The 23302-nt window shown below is 43.1% G+C and overlaps 1 protein-coding gene across 3 annotated transcripts in view; it reads left to right on the top strand.

Annotated features, from left to right (window-relative positions):
• fam222aa (family with sequence similarity 222 member Aa) overlaps window positions 1-23302 on the top strand; it is a 51500-nt gene that overhangs the window by 5829 nt on the left and 22369 nt on the right. The window contains exon 1 of one of the 3 annotated variants that reach the window (XM_005722210.1): window positions 12175-12250. The exons of the other annotated variants lie outside the window; for them this stretch is intronic. The gene's annotated coding sequence lies outside the window, so the exon portion shown is untranslated. Of the gene's footprint in view, window positions 1-12174; window positions 12251-23302 lie in introns of those variants that run through there. 3 annotated transcript variants of the gene reach the window in all.

Genomic DNA, 23302 nt, shown 5'->3' with positions numbered 1-23302 from the left:
TCACCGCGCACGGGTAGGGTAACTACAGTGCCTGCTGCAATTAGAGATTTTCACCCTGGTGTGTTAATGATACACAATCTCTGTCTTTTTTATTTTATTTTATTGTGTGCCTGTATGGTGTGACAGGCTTTCATAGAGAGACTCATAAAATTCACGAGCATGTGTGCCTAGCGCTGTAAAAGTTTTCACTTTATGCTCGGTGATATGGATGATCCTCAGTGCTGCACTAAGGTCGGGAGACAATTTGTCATTGTCCCGTGAATTCCACAGCTCACGTGCCCTCTGCGGCCCCAGCCTCTGGTGCAGCCAGAGGAAGTCTGAAAATTTGACTCGACTGTGAATTAGCTGATAAAGTTTGGATTGTTTCCCGTGAACTTTGAGCCTCGCTGGTTGCTGAGGTTGCTTTGCAATATTTAGTTCCATTGCTCGCATTGCACGTAAATGAGCCTCCACATTATGCTGACTGTGCAGTGAAAAAGCCACACACTGTATGTTTTATCGTTAGACTACAAGCATCCTCAAATTCTTATCTTCCAGTCGTTCTCTCTCCAGCAGCCTTGCAGATAGGCAGCTTGCAGAATGTAATATGGGCCCCTACAGCAGGGCAGGCGCCCCCACAGTCAGGGCACCTGACATAGAGCCTTCCTGGCTGTATTGAATAAAACATCCAGTGATGTATGAGGCAGGAGCTGCACCCGAGGGGGCAGAACTGCCTCATTTACTTCCTCCACTCTGCGTCTATGACCTGCTGAGCAAATTGTGCTCATATTAGCTCTGCGGCTGCTCCTCACCTAAACAAATAGTCTCCCCAGCATAATGCTTGCCTTAACTCAACATGATGGTTGGACAAGGCAGGGGAGAGTGGAATGGCAGGGAAGCTTTAATATTTAGGTCACTGAATTACCTTTTTGAGATTGTAGTTGTTGTTCTGACTGCTTTTTTTGGCTTGCTTTTCGATTTTTCTTTTTTTGTAACACTGGAGCTTCAAGGGTCCCGCTGCCAGCTCAAGACTTGATCCACATTTCATTCCTCTCGCTTTCACCATGTTTGCTTTTGCTCTGCTTTCTCTGCGTTGGTAGCTGACAAAAGGATATCGGTGCTTTGTGGGCTCAAAGTTAATTTCACGTGTTTTCCACATTATTTTTTACTTGATCATAAAATGAAACGGGCGTAAGTCGCCAACTTGAGTAAAATGTAATCTCTTGTACTTAATTGAGCTGCCAACAGCTGGAAGGTAGTGAACATATTTGAGCAATGAGTTAACAGAAACACGCCAAAATAACCCTGAAATTTTATAAGTTTGGAACTCAAATAGCGTATCAGCTTGATTGATTGATTGCATTTGGGCTCCTTGCTGTATTCTTTGCTTATTAAAGTGCCTGCCTGGAGTGAATAAGTGAGCTCCACTCATGAATATCGTTAAAGTCGCTGAAGTTTAATTTCCTGTGCTGTGTATTAATCTTTTTTAATCCCTGCATGGTTTGATTGTCTCAACACCTACCCAGAGGCACCAAAACTCATTTTGACAGTTAAGATGACTAAAATAGTGTGTGTGTGTGTGTGTGTGTGTGTGTGTGTGTGTGTGTGTGTGTGTGTGTGTGTGTGTGTGTGTGTGTGTGCCTTACTCAAGATCTACTGACCCCTCAAGTGTCTAAGCTTATGTCCATTCTTGTGTGGACTTCATTACTGAAAGTGCAAATTAAATCTTTTTTTTTAAATAGCTTTTTCCCACCGAGTCCAATTATAGAATAATACACTTTAGATGAAAACAAACATTAAATTCATCTTCTTTTCCTGCCAAAGAAAAGAAAAGACAACAACTCTTACGTTAACTGATATCACAGGAAAGCACAAAGCTTCTTACCTGGAAACATCATCGGACCCTCAAAGCCACGTCAACAGCAGCTCATTAGGTACCTGATCAAAGTGTTTCATATCAGTGAAAGTCTATAACAGTTCTTGTTTTAACGCTTTTTCATGTTAAGCCAAACAACAGAAATTTTGCCCTTTCTTGTTCTTTGCAGTTTTACTTGTTTTGATATAAACTCTATTGTCCCTGTACAGAGATTTGTTTTGCACATCAGTACCTGGAACAGTAGTGACAGAACATGAAACGGGAAACAGAAAACAAAAAGCATTACGTGGAAGTGGCGCTAGAGAAACAGAGACACCTTTCAGCCACTCGGTGTGAACAAATACAGGTGAAAAGTGATGTCCAGTTTCCAGCAGACTTGGTGGCGTTGGTGGGACTTTGCAGGCAGGATTAATAAGAGTCCTTCTACTTAGCTATTTAGCACATTTGTGTGCAGGTAGCACCCCCATACACTGCTAGCTGTTAATGCTATCTAATCTATATCGCCCTTTTTTGTGACCATTATTATGACTATTTCAGCGCTTAAAGATTAACCTTCATGGTTATATTAGCTGTACTGAGGAAGTCAAATGAAATGAGTATTCTTCCCAGTGTGTCCACACTGTCATGGTTATAAATGCTGAACTACAGTAATCAAAAAATGAGAACAAGAAGAAGAAGAAATACTCATTTTATCAACCATATACTCCATAATACAGTATATGGTAGGAGAAAAACCTCTTCATGCTGCTAGCCTTGTAAAAACGAATGAAATCACAGCACTTTATACCTAATGACATCAACACTTGTGCGAAATGTGATGCCAGAGTGAGATTCCATTTATACATCATAAAGCATTAAGTGAGACGTGGTAGTAAATTTTAAATACAGTGCAAGCTTCTTGGTTTTATAAACAGGCGCTCTAGCGTTTACATGAAAGTTGATTTTGTGTGATGCAGAAGAACTACTCTAACATAAGTTACAGCAGTGTGATTGCGTGCACTCTTTCTGTGTTTCTGGTAAGGGTGTCGGTTCTCTGCCCACTGATCATTTTCACTTATTTTTGTGAGTTGTACCTGCTCACTACTCTGCTCATGAGACCTTGGCAGCTCCTCATCAGGGTTATCTGCAACCACTTAGCGCATGACGGACAGCAATGATCCTCCGACCTCCTCTCTCTTTTCCCCTCTCGCCCCTCCGTCAGGCAGAATGGAAGTCACGTCTCAGCAGGGCTCGAGGTTAATGTCTAGTCTTTCATTTCTAAAGGTTAGGGACACCCAGCCCATTTTATTTATTTCTTTTTTTGGCGCTTGTGCAATATCGTGAGCGGGAACTGTGCTGTTCAAACGTGGTTAATGAGTACAGTCATATGGCGAGCCAGAGTACTGTGCAGTTTATAGTTTGTTCCACAGCACAGGCAGTAAAGTGAGGGGTGGCATGCTCCTTGCAAAGACTTCTTGGGGGGAAGAAGGAGAATAAAGCAAATCTGACAAGCTCTCCAACAGCGAATTTGCTCTCCTTAAAAACAATGCCGCTCTTGCCTTCCTCATGGTCACATTGATTTGTTCTGGGTGACAGTGCAGGCTGCTGTGAAATCACCCCAGCGCCATTGATCTCAAGGAGAAGAGGAGGAGAGGGAATGAAAGGCTGGCGACAGAGAGCAACATGGGAAAATCCACAGCGTGCCCTCCTCAACCTTAAACAGTAATAAAATGAAGGCCTTGGTTACTATCAGATCAGCCCCTGCTGTACTTCTTCAGCCACTGTATCGCAGTCTAGTCGGCGCTTTGATTTGTTTTGGAGGCCCCTACATGCTGTTTGATTTGCTATTGTGCCTCGCCATGTTTCATATTATCAGCTGAACTCTTTATTGCCACTGTTTTCCATGCCAGAAGCAAGGCTGTTTTTATCTCATGCAGGCCTCTGATTAATCTCTGCCTCTCTGCTGGTGTACTTTAATCTTGAATGGGAGATATCTGATTTTCCTCGGCTATTGAGGAAGATCAAACTTTAATGGAACAAGGAACTGCACATCATCCTAATCTCCATCTCTCCCTGCATTTTGGTTGACTGCTCTCCCTTGGGCTTTGTAGCTTTCTGCAGAAGCAGGAAATACATCAGACAGATAAGATGTTTTCTCTTCATGCTTTGGTAATTTATTCCCTGTTGACAATGGCCACCACTTTACATCTCTGCTGTTTGATTAGCTGGTTGAAGAAGCCGCGGGTAAAAACGTGGGGGAATTGATTGACGCTTACAAATGGTTGTCCTGAATGACCTAAATGTGTGAAACTTTTCTAGAGGCTTTAATTGGGGTTTCTTCACAGTTCAGTCCATCCACAGCCAAATGTGCTAGTCCTCTCTCTATTTATTGACACGCCAGAGAAGGGGGGCATGCGTAGCCTGAGGAGAGATATGTCAGCTGCATGGATGTATCCAGGTTCAATGCTTTTGATTACGCCACAGTCATTTCAGGAATTAGCTATTGACCGCCTTCCTTTTTCTTTTTTCTTTTTTTGTTTGGTCCGTTCTCTTCCTCCACCGTATCACTGAATAACGCTGTACATTATGCTGACCAGCATCCGGACTGCGACTGGCTCGGTGCATATTGTTGCAAATGGATAACACTTAAGGGGGTGTCACACCTCCCGCAGACGGCTTACGTCTGTGACAAAAAGAGGCTATTACCCAATTCTAAGGCGGTTGCTGTAAGGTAATGAAATTTCCACTGACTGGAGAAAACAATGTTGTCTGGTCTGCACTGTAATTGCAGAAGCCACCTCGCCATTTTCCCCGAGTTCAGCGTGAATGCAACACGATTTAATAAAACTCTGGAGATTTTTATCATTTATTGCCAGGCCTGGCAGCCGCATCAGGGAGAGTGAGCCGAGGCTTGCACAGATAAAACTCATTCAATTTACTTGTTGAATTTTAACCATGCGAGGCAGAGACCATTTGCAAAAGAGCCGCCATATGACCCGTAGGAGAATGTTTTTATAGGGATCATGCAGGTCAGCTATACTGTTAATATAAAACCACCATTCCTTTAATGTAAATGGCAGAGCACCCTGGAATTTCTGTCATTTTCTCTCCCGGTATTATTTGTGTCAAGAAAGGGTTGAAAATCCTTGGGATATTAGGCCCTGGGGCCAAAGAGCTTCTGTGTGCCTGCTTCCATTCACATACAAAAACACAGGAACATTGACATGAGGACATGTATGGACACACGCACACATACACACACTCCTAGCCCTGTTTTATTACCTCCTGCCTGCTGCTGGAATTGCTTTCCTCCCTCGAGTGAGCCAGGCAAAGCCGGCTTTATTGTGTTAACCTATTTGTGTGTCAAGAGCGATTGCAGCGTTCTTTATCTCTGTTTGTATTCGGACGGGGAGACGGCAGAGAGAGAGTGAGGGAGCAAGGAAGAGGGAGAGCCAGAGAGGGTGAGTGGCGGAGGAAAGAAGGGGAAGAGAAGGTGTTTGTGGTGTGGGCGAGGGGGGGTACACAGGAGCCAGGCAAGCCACCGGAGTTAGATGGATGGCCGGTCACCTCGCTCTCTACTCTGGAGGATAATGACTGGTTGCTTAGCAATGACCCACCCCCACCCACTTCCAGACTTGCATCCACAGTAATCACTTTTTTCCTCTAAAAGATTTCATATATAATTATAATGGGGCTTTTCATTTATTTAGCACAGTAGGGTGGAGGGTGTGAGCTGGAATTGGGGATTTTTGCGTGGTGGTGCTTATCGACTCCCGGCTTTTGTGCAATGCAAAATTGCACTTGCATTCATGTGTGTTTGTAGGAAAGTGTTTGTATGTGCTTTTGCTGTTGGAGTTTGGCCTGGATTACGACTAGGCCAAAGCTATATTTCCTGCCGCTGTACGACCTTTGACCGACATAATGCCACACTGGTGACGGTGCAGATGCACAAATACACAGACACACACTTTCATGTTTTTTGATGAGCGACCAGAAGCTATCAAGGGCTGCTTCATGTGAGCTCTTAGTTTTATTAACATTTTTTATTGAGTTGAACAAATTGCTGACCTTTTATGGTATAATGAAAAGTCTGGCCCGCTAAGGACAAATTCGAGCTTTGGCAGTGGTGACTGGCACCCGTCCCAGCTATTTAACTCGTGATTTACAGCGTGTTTATTCAGCAGGTGACAACATTTAATACAGCGGAGTGTTTCCCAACATTTCAGCTCTTTTTTTTCATCTGTTCTGTTTTTTCAGATCTTAGTCTGAAGCAGTTCTGTTGTAATAGATACAGTCTACTCGCACTGTTCTCTTGCAGGTTTGAATTTAGGTTACTGGATTTTTAAGTGGCAGAATAAAGGTGTAATATCTGAACATGACCCCCAATTTAAGCTGCCTTTCATCACCAGCAGCCTCGCTGTTGGCACAAATTCCAGAGTCCTTTAAATTATCTGCCAGTTATTCTCTCTGTTTCTGTTTCTTTCTTCTTTTTTTAATCTTCCCAATTTTTTTTTTCTTTCCTTTCCTCTTTCATGAGATTTGAATCATTTGAACACGCCTGTGAAGTTCATATTAAACTTTTACTTGTTTATGATGATAAAAAGTCACGGCTGCTTAAACAGACCTTGTGGATCAAATTAAATGCTTTGTCTTGCGCTCGCGTAGCCAGTTGGTGGTGTATTTGTTCATTTCTGGATTGACGTATTATATCTGCACTTAAAAAAAAATCTGTTTTGTTATTGGAGCTTCTTTATAGATCGTCAGCCGCGTCTGATATTTGCCCATCTGTGCTCTTTCTCCATATCCTCTTCGGTGCCATCTTTTCTTATCCGGGCTCATGCACCAATGCTAAAATTGACAGCTTCGTATGTCCTGGGAACTTCATACAGATAAACTAAACATACATCCCTATCCTCCCCCTCAATCTCAGTGCCATGCTTCTGTAGCTGCATCTATAGAACAGCTGTCCAGCTGTCACGGCAGCCCACCAGTCAGCCGCTCTCCAAGGCAACATCTGTAGAGACTGAACACACAAGGGCAGCCTGCCGTTCCCTGCTTGTCCCCGAAGACCGTGGAAGTGTGTCAGGCCTTTTGGCTACACATTACCGCTGACCACATCAACCGTATCACTGGGTTTTGATTGAATGTCATCTGCTTCTGTGCCACTTAAATGAGCTCTGCGAGGCTTCAGACTGTTGTATTATTTTTTTCTTTGTCAGTGACTTACAGTGATCTGCCGCTGAAGCTTCCTGTTGTCACAACAGTAGTTAAAAACAAAACACGTGACTGTGCAGCCCAAAAAAAACTGAAAAGCGACTCTGCATTATTGTATCCATTAATAGTCATCTGCCTCCGCATGTATGTGTGTGTGAGTTCTTGTGCACACGTGTGCGTGCGTGTGTGTGTAAACAAAATCCCAGCGAACAAGGTGCAATGGCCTGGAACTGACGAGAACCCACTGGGAGAGTCTCTCCTTGATGTAGACCCCCCCCACTCCCGCTTCCCCTCCTCATTCTCTACCATCTTTCCCTCTTGGCATCAGAGCACGATGGCGAGGCAGGCGGGGGTGGGGGGGGACGCACAGAGCCATGTGAGTGGGGAGATGAACAGATCTGCGGTCCCCTCTGTCAGCCACAAACTAGGATCAGGGAGATCGTGTGGAACTCTCTCCTGGGATGAGCAAAGGGAAGAAGGGAGAAAACAGCTGTTAAGTGTTTTTCTCTCACTTCTTCACCAGCTCACTTGTGTTTTTCCCTACTCTGTCATTTCCTCTAAGGCTGTCATTAGCTTCTGTTACACGGGTTTTAAATAACTTTTTGAACAGTTAGGGGCATTTGATAACAGAGGTTCTGTGTATCTCTGTGTGTCTATGTGTGGTTATAGATGTGCCTTGTACGTTGTGTGATATGACCTCCAAGTATTGTTTTTTTTTTTGTTTTTGTTTTTTTTATTTAATTTTTTTTAACGGGTTTGTTGCACAGAATGTAAATAAAAGATGGACATAGTCTCTGGGTCTGAAAAGTGAGGCCAATGCAGAGTTGCTCTAACTCTACGTTCTTTCTAATGGCCAGCAGGGGGCGACTTCTTGGGGTGGAAAAAGAAGTCTGTTTGTATAAAGTCTGTGGGTAAACAAACCGACTTCTCACTTGATCTGTGACCATGATTAGCAGTTTTCCAGCTGTTTTTTGGTGTCAGTCGCTGGTTTCAAATCTTATTTATACAAGAAGATGTGAATTTTATACGTTACGGCTCCGTTATACTTAGCGTGCTTTAACGTCAAGTTTATGCTTTATGGTGGCCAGCAGTGTCCCTGGATTTTTCAGTCAGATCCACACCTTATATGTAATATCTGATTTCAAAAAAATGATATGATCAGCATTTAGGGAGTGCACAAACCAGTGGCCTTGTTCATCTTTTTTATACAGTCTATGCTTATCGTCAGAGGTCGAAAATCCTCGAGACACACAGACAATGCAAATGTACCGGTACACATTTTGAAAGTGTGCTAATTGTTCCTATAGCTCTTCTGGAGTGTTTTAGGAACTATTAAGGATTTGATTTCTTTATCATCACTCTTGGTAGCTGGGGGCCTCTCAGGCATACTGTGCCTCTCCCCACAGACAGCTGCGGAGTCATACAGTCTGTGGGCGAAGTTTGATAGATCCTGTTTACTGGAGCTGAGAGAATGCCGGGGTATCTCAAATTAAGTGTCACTTAAAGCTTGTCATTTAGTCAGCTTTCCATTTTGTTCCCCCATCTCTAGTGGCAGCACTGTGCTGCCAATTGTAACAGGGATTGAGAGGAAGACATTTGGTGATTACACATTCTGTCATGATTGAGGGGTGAAGCCAGCAACTCGATGCAAAACCAAATTCCATATGGCTGCAGTGAAATCTCTGCACCCATAGTGAGTTACTCTGAAGCAGCCCCCGTCCTGATGACAGCGAAATCGCCTGCTCATGACTTATCGTTTTATCATTTAAATTTACCCCATTGATGCTCGCTGCTGTGATTGACAGCTGGGCTTGAAAGCCACAGCTATCTCAATTGAGCTCCAGCAGCCAGTTGGTAACCGTGACAATGGTCTCTCCTCTTTCCCTTGTTTTCACACATTTTCTGCTGTCACAGAAACCTCACTGATTGCTTCTCTGCCAAGACAGCATCCTATTAATCTTTTAAATAAGGGCCGCAGCCCAGCAGTATTGTTTGTAGAAAACCAAGAGGACCTTGTGAGACCACACTGAAAAGGGAAAGGGGGCAACAGTGCTGAATCTGTCTCACTGTGGCAGGAAAGCAGAGCCTCCTTAAAACCTACAATATTAGAACTCTAATAGGTGCTGCGGAGATAGATGATCCCGAGGTCTGAATATAGATAACGCTCTCTGGACCCACCTGATAACTCTGTGGGCTCTGTTGTCTTCTGCCTCTTTCAGCTTCGCTCTCCAGGTGCATTCTGTGCTTTCATCTACATTGTGGCACTCTGAATAAAAGCCTCTGTGTTTATGGCCATTTTCTTTTTCTATGCGCTTATTGATCCTTTTCAGCATGGTTGGAATAGTCTTTATTTTTTTCAATTCTGGGCTCAAATAGCATAACAGCAGCATATTCTGAAATGGCAAACCATTGATGTATTGTGACCTAGCGAAGGTAGAATAACAGTTCAGCCCTTTGTCCCAGTGTACTTAGCTGACAATTTGTTTGAAGGAGACGCAAACATGAACGAAATTGTGGCCTCCTTGCGATGTATGTTTCTTGCCACCAAGAAAACGCTCTCTCTCACCTCTGTCTTCAAATGGCTTTCTGCACTCTGATTTCATGGACTTAGGCTTTTGTGTTTAATTAGGTGCGATTTGTGAACATCCCGAGTGATAGGAAGTCTTCTTTTTTTTTTTTTTTTTTGCACTTTCTTGTCAAGTGGATGTTAATGGAGAATTGCTGCAATGCTCTTGACACCCTCTGCTTTATAATGAGTTCCTTCCTGTGCAAAATGGCCCCATAAACCAAACCTTTCAAGGATGAGGAGCATGTGGCAGCAGTATTTTGGCTTCTCTCTCCCTCAGAAATGTTCATGCCATATGAAAGAGACTGGAATTGTGGGATCACTGTATACCTTGATTGTGTCTTTGTCTCTGCTCCAGTCATAGAAATCCAGCGAGGCAGTGCAACCTAGCTGACTAATTGACTTCCAGGTCAGAGCAACATAATAGCCAGAGTTCTGGTCAATGAAAATGGATATACTTTCCCCTGTAAAGCAAGCCACGAGTGCTTTGTTATGATCTGTGTGGTCATGCACCTGTGCATGCACGCACACATGAGCAATTCAGCATGTAGCTATTCATAGTTTTCCTCTGTGGTTCACACAGTTAACTCGGTACATCTGAAAAGCACACACACACAAAACATTAATAAATTCAGAGCACTTTAGTGTCACTATTTATATAAGCTTTAGTCTGGAACTTTGATCTTATGTGATGCTTCTGTGAGAAAATTGAGAGCTTGAACAATAAGGAATAGTTGAATAGAAGTGTTTGCTTTTTAATTGTGTGCTTTCAAAACTAGAAAGCTCTCTGACCCACTTTTGTAATACTTGACACGAACTTTAAAAGTATACACATTAGTATTTTATGGAAAAAAATGTCTTCGGGGCACTTCAATCGTTTTCTCGCCTTTCTGTCTATAAAGCATCATTGCACTGAGGTTTTTTTTTCCTGTATTTCCTTTTCTTTTTTGATCAAAAATGAGGTCTGCTTTTCTTTACGTGTGGCTGTGTTTGCACCGGGATGAGCGAGTATAAGTGCGAGTCCTTGGAATGTGTGTTAAACTGTAAGTCTGTGTTTTCTTCTGAACAGGCAAATGTGTGTGCATAGGGATGTCTTTTTGTTCTTGTTTGCAGGTTAAACACAAACACTGCTGTCCCAGATTCACACGCAATCCTCCTCCACCTGAGCCTGATCCCCGGGAACTTGGCGACTTGCACGTAGCCGCGAGCCTCCTCTCCTCTGTCCGTTACCCCAAAAGATTCTCAGTTCCTCCGGTTTCAAAGCGCTCGCATAGCTCAACTGTGTCGAAGCACGCCCCTCCTCCCTGACCCCTCCTCCTGGAGACGGCACTCTTGACCTGCTGCCCCATTGTTTCCAGCGGGGATGGATGGGGAGCCGCCTCTGCTGCCGCGATCCTTCACTCAATAGCAGCTCCATCTGTTGACTGCGTGACTCTGGGTTACAAGCGGGGATTTTGCTCCGTCTGTGAAGGGTGTGAAAAGAGCTATCTCAGGGGGGCTTCCTGAATGGAGTTTTAAAACTGCAGACGAAGGGTGTTGCGATGCCTCTCACAACCCCACCCTTCTCCCCTTCACCTCTCCACCCATCGTCAGCCCAACACAGCCAGCTGGGTGTGTGCAGGATGAGAGGCCTTCATTGTGCCTGTTCACAGGCCCCAAGGCAACAGGGTCACCTTGTCCCCAAACAAATGCTGCCCTCAGTGGGATTATTGGCACTGTTTGTCTGTGTTTCCGTGTGTGTGTGTGTGTGTGTGTGCTTGCATGTAAAGGGGGAGTAGGTATTTGAGTAAAAGAACGCGTCATCGGGAAGAGGGCAAAGGCCTTGGCTATGAGCACATTTATCTAACATCTCTGCCTTTCACATCAAGACCTATTCAGTGCAACCCGTCTGCATCAGGTTTTCAAAGGACATCACCGATAAAGAAACACTCTGGGCTGCTTTGCTGCTCTCAGTGCACTCCGTAAGCATTTAGACCAACAAAGCTGCTCATGTAATGTTCTGTTTCTCTTGTATATTCAGCTTAGAGAGACAGAATCTATTTTTTTTAAAAAAGGTTTGGAAACATGAAATGGTGCAAGAGTACTGCTTTGGGCTTTCGGGCATGGTCTGTTCTGCAGTTCATCCTCTTTAACGGAGGGTATTTGTGAACAAAAACGAAATGTGTGGCTGTTTTGACAGCTGGTTCACCTTCGGTAATTAATGGTAAAATTGCATTCTGCCAGACGTTTGTGCTGAGGTCTTCTGTCTTTCTGTGTGGGAGTTGTTATTTGGCATTTCCACTTAAGTGAAAGAGGAAATGCCCGGTGGGATCCTCTTCTTTCTCCTGAAGAAGATTCTCATTAACTTAAAAAAAAATCCTTCTGGATGTGTTTTTCTTTTTAAGTCTTTTATTACAATACAGGTCCAATCATAGTATTTGTCACATCTATGCATTCTGTAAGGTTCTTTTCTGTTGACTTGCAGTTTGGTTCAGTTAACTCTTTCTTTTGCCTCTATCACACAGGGACAAAAAAAAAAAAGTACTGAAGTACTCAAAAAGTTCTGAAGAGGCACAGCCAAGCATCTTCCCCCCTAGTCTCCTGTTCTTTCCCCTGTCACAGAGCCACAGATCAGCTTCATCACCTAGAGCCCTCAGGTAACACAGCATGTCCTTAACACACCTTTACTTCAGTTAAGATGATTAAAGCAGCACAGTCCCTCTCCTCGTGCCTTCTACGCATGTGTTACACTCCCAGACTTCCCCTCGCAGAAGACAAAGTGAGCAACAGTATCAGACTGAGAAGCGCGCGGGTGGTTCGGGCATGGAGCCCCCTCAACCAGAAGAGACGGAACTAAAGGAGGGGGGGTAGTCGAGTGGAATGAGTGGAGGTGGAAAAGTGCAGTGACAGCAGAACGAATAAATTGAAAAATTCTCTCATTGTAAATTGTCTATTGCTCGTGACAAACGATCTGATAGGCGAGCGGCCCGGGTTTCCGACGCATCCGTCCCAATAGAGCTGTGAATAACTGGTCTATCTCCACACTGCTTAGCACTGGCCCCTCACTTAATAATTCATACAGTGTGAAATATTTTCCCCAGTACAGATATGCCAAAGAGCTGCCGCTAGCATGCGGGGGCGGTGAGGAGGGTGTCCCTGTGGTGCTAATTTGGGGACTGGTGACGTGCATAGATTTCTAAGGGGGCTTTAGTTTGGAGGCGATGTCTCAGACACATTTGCTCTCCTGTATGCTCTGTCTGCTATTGGAAGGAGCCGAGCTAGAGATGTAGAGAGTGAGAGAGCGCAGATGACATTTAACTTGTGGCTGATCTGCCTGCGACGAGGAACAGAGAGGGGAAATACATTTCCATTTACGCTGACTGAACACAGTTATCAGTGACTGTGGGGACAAAGGGAGGTTGTAAACCTGCTAAGTAGTTTTTGCTGTTTGCCCTGGTGAGTGTTGTGGTCACATCTTTGGCAGCAGGTGTCTGTGGACACCTGGTTCATGTCTCCAGTTTCCTTCAAGTGACTCCCCCTGCCTCAGGCTGCTTCAGGAGCTCAGCAGCCAAGAGTATCTCTCGTGGTCCCTGACCTTATTGTGCCCTTCCCTCAGAGGTCGCGCCATCGTATTCACAGCGACAGTGAAACCAAAGCTGTAAAAGCCTCGCTCACATGCACGCTGAGATGTGTGTGCAGATGTGTGCTTGCATGCAATAGTGTCATATAGCCATGCACTTTTTGTGCAACAGTGTTTTGTGCTTTCGTCTAACTCGTTCTGCAGCTTAGCCCTGTACAAACTGGGTTTTTATGGTCCGCATTCAGGCCCTGATACCAATTATGCAAACTATTAAAAATTTAAGGAGGACAGTCTTTTATAATTTAATCCTAAAGTAATAGATTCTATTAAAAATGCATGAGAGGAGCTTTATAGATGGAGCTAGAATTAGTGTCTATCAAAGACTCCAGTCAAGGATGCAGGGGGAATGGGCAGCAGGAGTGGTGGTATTGCCTCATTATTCAAATAGGATATGATTACCATAGAGCAGGAGTCCCTCAGAGCTGAAGCAGAGCTCTCTGGCTACTGTGATCACTAACAGGAGGAGTCCAGCTCCTCGATGGAGGTCTCTGCTTTTCTGGCTAAATGAAAGCGGTTTTAGATTTCCTGTTTTAACTTTCACAAATGAAATTTGAGCTTGTTAACTCGAGCGTACTGCCACCGAAATACTTTTCATCTTACTAGGTGTCTTCACCCTGTTGATTCACTTCAGATTGTTTCTTGTCTGTACTGAAAGCATACAAAAGGTATTCAAGCATAAAAACAAGAAAGCTACAGGGTTGTAGCTCTTCTTCACTAGAGACAATGAAATCTTATGCAATGCAGTTCAGCAGCTCCACCCTTAAGTCTACTTTTACACTTTTTTGATGTAGCCCAACACCTGAGCTAGACTACATTTTAAAGTGTTCCTTATATGCTTTCAGCCCGGTTAATGTGAGGGGTGCAACATAATAGAGTCTCCAGACAAATTTATGGTAGAGCTGTTGCATTAGATTTCACAGGTGTACCTAATAAAGTTTCTGCTGAGTGTAATAAAGCTTTTATTGTTGCTTATACTCCTTTGTTTACCCTGCAGAGCCTCCTAAACAGCAAACTAAAGAAGTATCCGTTTGTGTTTTGTTTCCTTTTCTGTTTTTTTGTTACGTTTTTAAAAGAAGGAAGCCACATTTGCGGCGTTGAATTTTTCAGGGCTAAATTCCCCCTTGTTTTATAATGCGCCTCGTACTACCCCGGCAGTGCAGCGAGCTCAATCGTTTTCCTGCATCATCAGGTTTATGGAGTACAGATAGCGGTTGAATTTCACTCTGTTGTCATTGTGATTTGCTTCGATAATTACAGCCGGAGAACTGCTGCGGTTCGGATACGGTAACAGCCTCCCGAAAAAGCTCAGTGGTTATTAATGTTCTCCAAGACGTGGATTGAAAAAGCCAATAAAAATTGGAATCCTCGTGAAGCTTATATGGATTTTAAGTTCTGCCTCGGAGGTAAATTCCTCGCCTTTCTGATGTAATGGTTGCCTGTTTATGGAATAAATCCAACTGGCTTAATCGATCATCTCCGTGGAAAGGTCAAGTGGAGAAGCTGTGGTGTTTGAAGTGCTTATATCCCATGGAGGAGTGCCAGAAATGTGACACCTCCTTATGAGTGGGTGGTGCCGTGCAGATTAGTGACGGACAGGGTGGCCCAGGGGGATGATTTAGGGAGATTCAGCTCTAAATACTCTGTGTATATCAGAGAGAGAAACTATAAGCTGCCTTTCCCACAATCCCCATTTTCAACAGAAAAGCATATTATTAGATTAAAAGAGAAATTTTGAAAAAGACTAGACTGAGAGAGAGAGACACAGAGAGAGAAAAGGAAACAAGGTGGCCACAGCTGGTGCTGAAAGGTGAACAAAAGTTTGGTTTTAACCTCCTGTCCACGCTTTTTGTTTAATGCTGCTTGAAGTTACCAGTTGGTTTCATCCCTCCACAGTCTAATCTAATCTGGAGTGGGTGGCTGTGGGCAGCATCTGTGCTCCAAGTTGAAATAGGGCTTTCTCACTGCCTAATCCTCTATCCAGGGATCACTCAGTAGGGTGAAGACAATTACCAGCCTGCTTTCTCATGCTAATGGAATCTCTAACTAGATCTTACGGAAAGACGGGAAAAAATAGACGGAGGAAGAAGAGAAGCGGGGACAATGGCGCAGAAAGATGACCTAACTAAAATGGGTTTTTAGATTACCATTTAATTATTGATAGAGACCCAGTTGTAAGGCCTAAGGTCAGGATTTGGAAAGCCTTTTCCAAGAAAGGAGACAGATTGGGACTCTATTCCGGTTTGTGTTAGGTCACAAAGTTGCTGAGACGGTACTGATGTCAGCGACATATCCGCAGCTCTGTGCCATAGTCTGGCTTTCACCCTTTTTATCACATGCCTCCAGCAAGGTGTCTGGAGTGGTTTTAAATTGCATTAATATGCAGGAATTTATAGATTGCCTCCCTTGGCATTTCTGCAGGGAGGGGAAGAGAGTATTACAGTCTCCATCTGCACTAATTACTGGGTCTTGGCAGTGTTACCTGTCTCTTGTGAAGGACAAACCACGGCACCAAGCAGTAACACAGAGAGCAGAAGGAGCTCATCTGCTGGGGAGTCTTCAAGAAGAGGGATGTCTCTGGGGCCTTTTTACTCTGATATGTTTGATGTGTTGGGAGCCTTGACTACCATAAAATAAAAAAAAATCTCTGCCAGCAACATCAATAAACTAAATGACTTCGTCTAACTTCCTTCATCCAGAGCTGAGAGAGAAGAGCTAACAGGCTTTACACCTGATTGGAGCGATAGCTGCATGCTTGTGCAAACTGTTGTAGTTAAATATATCGCCTGTTAATCCTAGTGAAAACTTAAATGGGCTCTCTCCAGCGTGTCAGGAGAAGTCATGGCAGCTCAGGGAGAAATCTTAACAGATGTACTACAGTCGTGTTCTCGTTGAAGTGCAGTCCTAAAACCTGAAACAGAATGCAAGTGTTTGGTCTGCTAAATAAAATCACAGAGGAAGAAGAAGTCAGCCTGCATGAGTGCTGCTAACTCTGCCATCGGCTCATAGCACAGTACGTTATTAGGCTACTCTTGTTGAGCAAAGAGTCTAAATTTTTAAATCATTACAATCTGCAATCAGCATCTTGCCTGTGAAAACAGCACAGGGATCAGTGCTTGGCACCTCAGGTTGCTCACTTACTCCCAGGTTGCCAACTTTCTGCATCAAACCTGCTTGCAGTGCTTCCTCAGCTTCCTGTGGGTTTCTCAGGTTTCTGTATTTGTTTGTCAGCCTGTCAGAAAGACTTCTTGGATCGCTGCTGCATGAACATCTTGCTGATGTTTGTGCCATCTGTGCCTTTAGCCAGCAGGTGATTACCAACCGCAGACTCACCTCCCACTCTGTCCAATTGGATTCCCTTTGCTGGCATGGTCGGGGCCAGCTTCGAGAGGGAAAAAGATGACAACAGCTGGATGGCACACATTATGGAGTAAAAGAGAGACTGCTGAGCCTCAGCGATATAAACTGCAATACGGAGAAAATATGTGGCAAAAACTGCCTGTTTCCGTTTCCAAACTAGCTGTGAGCACTCGTGTCATCCTCTCTTTTAAAGTCTTTAATATCCAGCAGAGCAAAAATGGCTTTGTCACACTTGAGATATATCAAATGAGATCAGTGTCAACATTTCAACGGTGCACTATTTGATTGCCTTGTGGGCTTCAAAACACGCTAATGTTATGCATGACTTAGTATTGGATCTGTGACACCCTCCAGTGAAAGACAGCGGAGTTGTCCTTTGGACCATGGGAATTGGGGTCACCTTAGGCCCTGCAGAGAGAGTGATATTTGGAGTCGGAGAAGAAATCACACTGTTTGAATTTAATTATATTCCATTGATTTATTGAACACCCATTAATAAGCATACATTCTGAGGCAGGGCCGTTTTGCATGAAGGTTCTCTCTCTCGCTCGTTCCCTCTCCGTCTTGCCTCTCGCCTGCTCACTCCATTTCATCATAAATTGACATAAGCCTTTCTTTGAAGTTCAGGAGCCAAGCTGAGGAATGACAGCACAACAAACAATGAACAAAACGCAGAAAAGACAATGAACATTTGAATATTCAAGTGAGCCACTATAGGATGGTTAGAAAGGGGGGGAAAAAGAGCCCTTGTTTTATTGTTGTTGTGTTAAGCCATGAATGGACCTGTCTGGGACAATAAAGGATTGTGTCACATTGGGATAAGAAATTTTGCAACATCAACAATGCTTTACAAACAGTGTGTAATAAGGTTTATGGAGGAAAACAGAAATCCCAGCATTAAAACCAAAGAAATCGTTGTTTTTTTTCACATATTGCTGAAGTTAGCAGGGAGGGAGCTGGTTTATATTTGGACATGCTTCCTGGGTTTTGCATGGAGAAGCATTCTGTTTGTTTGTTTTGGATTGATATGCAGTTTGAATGTGTGATTAAACTTTAGTTAATTAAAGATCATCCATTTCAGTTGCCCTGTGTTTTTCAGGATCAACTTTACAGTCGGCCTCTACATTGTTCGATAATCATTTAGCTGGGTCTGTGTGTGAAAGTGGTATGAAACAACAACTGATCCTTTTGCTTTGTAAAACAATATAACAAAAAACAACAAAGGCTGAGACAATAAGCGGGGAACAGGATGTGTTTCCACTGTGGTTTGTCTGACAATCTTAAGCCACACTCTCATTGCTCAAAGTCCCCCACAGGCTTGAGCAGGAGCGCAGGGACTCTGTCATTTTGGAAGAGTACATTGGTTGAAATGAATGAGGGCAGGTTCCCGGTCGGCTATTAGCGCAAAGGACGCTTTTCTAAAGGCTAAAACGGTATTCTGTTTGTGCTGTTGTTTACACAAAATGAACAAACCCTTCAATCAACACAAACTCTTACTGTTTGATCAGTAAGAGCGGTCAGAAGTCGTTAAACTCCAATTATGCCCAAAATTACAGTTCCTGTGTAGTAAAATGTTAAATTGAATAAAATCTGTTCAAATGAAATGTATCTGATTGGTATATATTCACATTTCCCTTAATGATTTATTATTTGAATACATTAACCGTTGATTAGATATATTTCAGTTACATTTTACTCATGTTTATCGAGGCTGAAGAAACTGTCTCAGGCTCTCAGGCCTGTTGAAAAGAAAACTGTTTCGCAAGTTGGCAGACTCTGTCAAGAACAATGTCCTTAACCCCTCGGTGCTCAAGGCCCCTTCACTGTCACATGTGATGTGAAGGTCATACTCATCGTGCTTGGCTTGCTGTAACAGCTCCGCGGTGATCACTCATTCTGTAGGTGTAAAAAGAGCAGTAATGTTAAGCCTTACATGACTAATGCTTTGGTAAGTCCCACCGAAAGCTGCACAGGTAATACCTCTGAGAACTGGAGACTGATTGCTTCCTAGTACTGCGGCGCACTATACATTGTTGTCCTCACTAGCTCGGATTGGCCGTGCTTTACAATGTTTCGGATATGTGGGGACATTTTTTATTTCGAAACCTTACCAGGCAGCGGAGCATGTTATGAACTCCATGTGCAGGAACAGCTGCAGGTGCAAAGAGTGAGCCGAACTATGCGAGCTAGTCTGCTCGCGGCAACAACAAACAAATAAATAACTAAATATAAGAATTAAATTCTTGATTAGAGAAGAATTCCCACTAGAAATAAGTCTAATTATCTGCCAGTACAGATACTTTAGCAAGGTTTCTTGAAACAAGAAAAAATATGTAGGCTTCAGAAAAGTGAGATTAGTGATATAACAATTCAAGTCAATACAAAGCACTGGCATGCATCCCAAGCACTGTATTAAGTCAAATAAATGTAAGATGAATGTCAGTTATTTTATTGACGGTTACTTTCTTTTATGAGAGTGAAAATCTCTTGAAACCGGAGATTTTCTCTGTGAGGTGTAAGTGAAAAACAACACATTATAGCAAGTGATCAGGGATCAAACCGCCAACCCTACAGTTAGTGAATAAATCTCTCTACAAGAGTGTAATATACCGTGTTGCAATCAATACAATGTTACCGTCTTTAACGTGACAAGTGTGGAGTGCATTATAGCGAAGAACAAAAGTTGTGAGGGGGGATCAATACCGTCCAACACTGTAACATGAATTATTGTCAGAATTATGGTAAGAAGTCCATCTATAAAACGATGCCTTCCTTTGAGCATTTGGTCTGTTGTTGATTATATTGTTTCACATCTCATCTTTGAGTTGATGTATGTTTAAAGGCTAGTGGATCCTCTTATCCAGAAATGTTAAATATTGATGTTTTAAGATAAAACAACCTTGATGATTTTGTTAAAAAATAGAAAATAATAACGATACTGGGTAAGGTTTTTGAGGGAGCGTGTTGCCTTTTGCAAATTAATGTGCTGATGTTGACACAACACCAGTATTTCGAATACTAATGTGACTTACCAAATCAAGTGTGATTATTTGGCAATTACTATGAGGGAGGCACAAAACAAGTTCTCGCAGCTAAAAACAGTCTGAAAAGACAAATGAAGCTTGATGTGCATGCAAAATGACTAAACGGGATTTGCCAAATAAGTCAGGAAAATAGACACATTCTTAAAAAAGTCTTAATAATCTTTTACAGCCTGCTGTGTAATATTCTCAGAACAAGATCAGGAAGAATTTACAGCTTGATTATAAGATTGCTTTGTTAGATCTCATACTTATAATAATTGACATTAAACCCAGCAAATGGTAAACATTAACAACCTCTAGGCAGGTGTCTGTCAGTGCACCTTCCTAGAATAGGAGCGCAAACTGGTGGAAACACTGCCTGACAAGTCAACTTGAACCACCTTCAGATTTTACTCTCGTATTGCAGTTCATTTGGAGAAATGAGAGTATTTTTAATATGTCCACTCATAACTGGTTTAGATGCTCCTTAGTCTGTGTGGACATACATTTACTATCTTCTGAACTTCAGTCTCTTTTCCTCTTTTTTAAACACTGGAGTTTAGTTGCCACGTAACAGCTCAATGCTTCGTGAGGCTGTTATTTAGCACTAATGAAACGCAGCTCAGCACAAAGATGCAGTAGTTGGCTGTGAAGTCAATTAGTCCTCATTGCTATTATAGGCTTGACATTAGTCTAGGCATGCGTGTTTTGATTAGAGATGACAGACGACTCGCTGCTATTGGACTGCCAGACATTCCTCACCCTTCATCCCATGGGCGAAGCTATTGAAGCTGACTGGAATATGGAAAGCTAACAGCTGAGTGTTTTTGCCAAGTTGCCCTTCATCTGCAGGGAAACCTCTTATAAATATGACTGCTCGGCATACAAGGCCGTATAAGCCCCAATAACTGTGACATGCTGCATTATATATATAAGGTTCTGCTGCCAATATGTTATTCCAACACTGTATATCATGGCAATAATGCCCAAACTGTTGGCTTTTACACACAATGGCCTTTTGTTGTGCAGGTTATTTATCGCGCTGGTGTGAGGTTGTACAGAGCTGGTGGGTGAGTGCATCCAGGGGCTTGTATTGTTAGGGAATCAGTGGCTGTTGTTTGTGGAGCTGGGAGGGTTTGTTAACAATGCCTTTTTCATGTCCCAGAGTGCGTGCCTGTCGGCAAACGTCCCCTCAGAATTTTTGTTTGTGTGTGGTTTTGTTGTTGGTTTGTCTATGTGGATCAGGGTCGGCGAACATAACCCTCTCATTGTGTGCCACATCCAAACAGACCCTTTTTTTTTTTGTCGGATACATGTGAGCATTAGTGAGTGGGTGTTTGAATATACAGTATGAGTGCAAATAATTTAATGCTGGTGTGTGGAAAGTGCCGAGCCGAAAGGGGTTTACTGCCAGTCCTCCCTAATGGAGCCTTTCACTCTCCCTCCATTCATGTGACGGTATGGTGACGGAGAAGGGGGGAGCCAGGGATTAACGGGGTAGAGGCAGTGCCTTGTTAAAGAAAAAGAAAGGGTTTGAGTGTGTCGATTGGATTAACTTGTTTGGGCTTATTAAGAGGGGAGACACAGCAGCTTGTTAAAAGCACTGCATGGGGCGTCCCATAGTGAGACTGCAGGGTCACCATTCAATTAGGCTGAAGCCACGCCCCCCGCTTATTGTCGAGGCTGTCTGCCAGGCTCCCGAACCACTGCTGGGAGGGGAAATTTTCACTGCTGACGCTTAAGACGATTAACTGTAGAAGCTTGATGAGAAGTTTTCTGTAAACTGGTAACAACAGCAACATTAACTAGAGCTGGAAAATAGTTTATTTTTTCCCGCTAACACTGGCAAAACATGAAATCAGCTTCTCGCAGATAGCGGTGCTGATGTTGTATCATACTACAAACCTTTATTTTGCAACACACTGAATACAAGAAAATTAAATAAGATACATCCAAGAATATAAATTTACTGTTTCAGTATTTCTTAGTAAAACAATGATCATAATAATAATAACCCGGTGGGAATAAAGTATTAAAATGAGAACAAAAAATTATGATAAATAAGCTTCTGTATATGGCTATCACTTACGACTTCACCTGTTTCTTCGGGGAAGGAAGGAAGCAGTTTCACTCTACACAGGTGAAGTGAAATAATAGAAGCAGAGTTGACAACAAGAAGTTATGTTGCTGTAAGTGCAATAAAAGCTTCCCAGCAAGTGTTACACTGAACGTAAGTGAGTGAGAGCGAGTGCGCTGCAGCTGAAGCGTAGTGTAGTAAACACGGGACAAAATAGAACTCGAGTGATTGATTGGAGCCATTATGGCCGTAACCAGTGCAGCTTTTTGTCAGAATCGGGCTGATATCCAATCAATACATTGTTAATTATTCCAATCAATTGTTACAAGAAAGCGGTTACAGTTATAGGAGCCACGGACTAGTTTAGTTGGTTTTGGATATGGCAGTCAAACCTGTTAATCACCCCAACAGCCAGATGTTAGCTTTCAGTCTTGATACGCGTGCCCTGTATTAATACAGAATGTTGCTACTGGAGATGCAGACTGGCTTATATGAGTGTAAATCCTGTGATACTGATAAACTTTTCATACAGCAGTAAATAAGAGTTTACACATGATAAATGCTGTTTAAACACAAACAGCTGCAGAAGTGCGGTTCACATTTAATGCAAACGTATTTTAAACCAGCACCCATCTGATTACACAGTAAGCCAACAGTTCAGGTTGGACATGCATTTAATTTGGATAGTTTTTGCCGCTTGAGATATATTTTTAGAGCCATAAGTACCCAGCCCTGAGGCTACTTTAACTTTAATGTATTTATATTTCTAACCAGATCAGCATTTTTGCACCAGCAAAGAAATAACCTTTGTTCATAAATAAACTCCTGAAAAAATGAACACTGCATGCCACCGGCACATAGAGCCAGCATGATAAGCACATTGCTGATCTTGATTTCTGATGGTACAGAAATCAAGGTCAGCAACACCTGATGTACCGTGTTAAAATAACCGCTGGTAGTCAAGACTGATGAAAAGCGTAATGTGACAGCAGCGTGATGAATCAGACGAGGACTCAAATCAAACTGCACATGTGGTCTCCAACATCGTTTCTCTACTTCAGACTAAAACACAGTCTGAGAGTTTTTAAATTAAAATAAAATCTCTGTTTTCAGTGCCCCCCCAAAAAAAGGTAAAGTAGTTTGGATGTTAGGCAAAAAGCCGCAAAAGTTTTACATTTTAATTTTAAGATGAAAACCTGTTAGCACGGACATGTCCTGGGTATCAGCTGCCTCACTCTCTCTTTCACCTGGAACATGTATACCTCAAAAAACACACGCACACACCGTTCATTCATCCATGACCACCCTGTTACACCCCGCACTTGGCAGGATGCTTATCTGAGCAGACAGCTTTGGGCGCAGGGAGCCATCTCTTCTGATCTCCTCTGCAGTTTAAGAACCTTTTAACTAAGAAATAGCCCTCTGCCAAGCCCACCGCCTCTTGATTCCGGCTTATTCCCTCATCTCATGGGACTGATCTTCCGCCCCCATTGCAAACCCTGCAGCAGCGTTAGCAGAACGAGAAAGAGCCGATAGACATCCTGGCTTTTGAGATATCCCTGCACTGGTGTAATAGGAGACCTGTGAGTGGATTTGATGAGTGAGTGAAGTG

Source organism: Pundamilia nyererei, unplaced genomic scaffold (assembly GCF_000239375.1).
Source record: "Pundamilia nyererei isolate P.nyererei 1_Seehausen unplaced genomic scaffold, PunNye1.0 scaffold00006, whole genome shotgun sequence".
NCBI classification, from domain to species: Eukaryota; Metazoa; Chordata; class Actinopteri; order Cichliformes; family Cichlidae; genus Pundamilia; species Pundamilia nyererei.
This window is presented reverse-complemented; position numbering and strand designations above follow the sequence as displayed.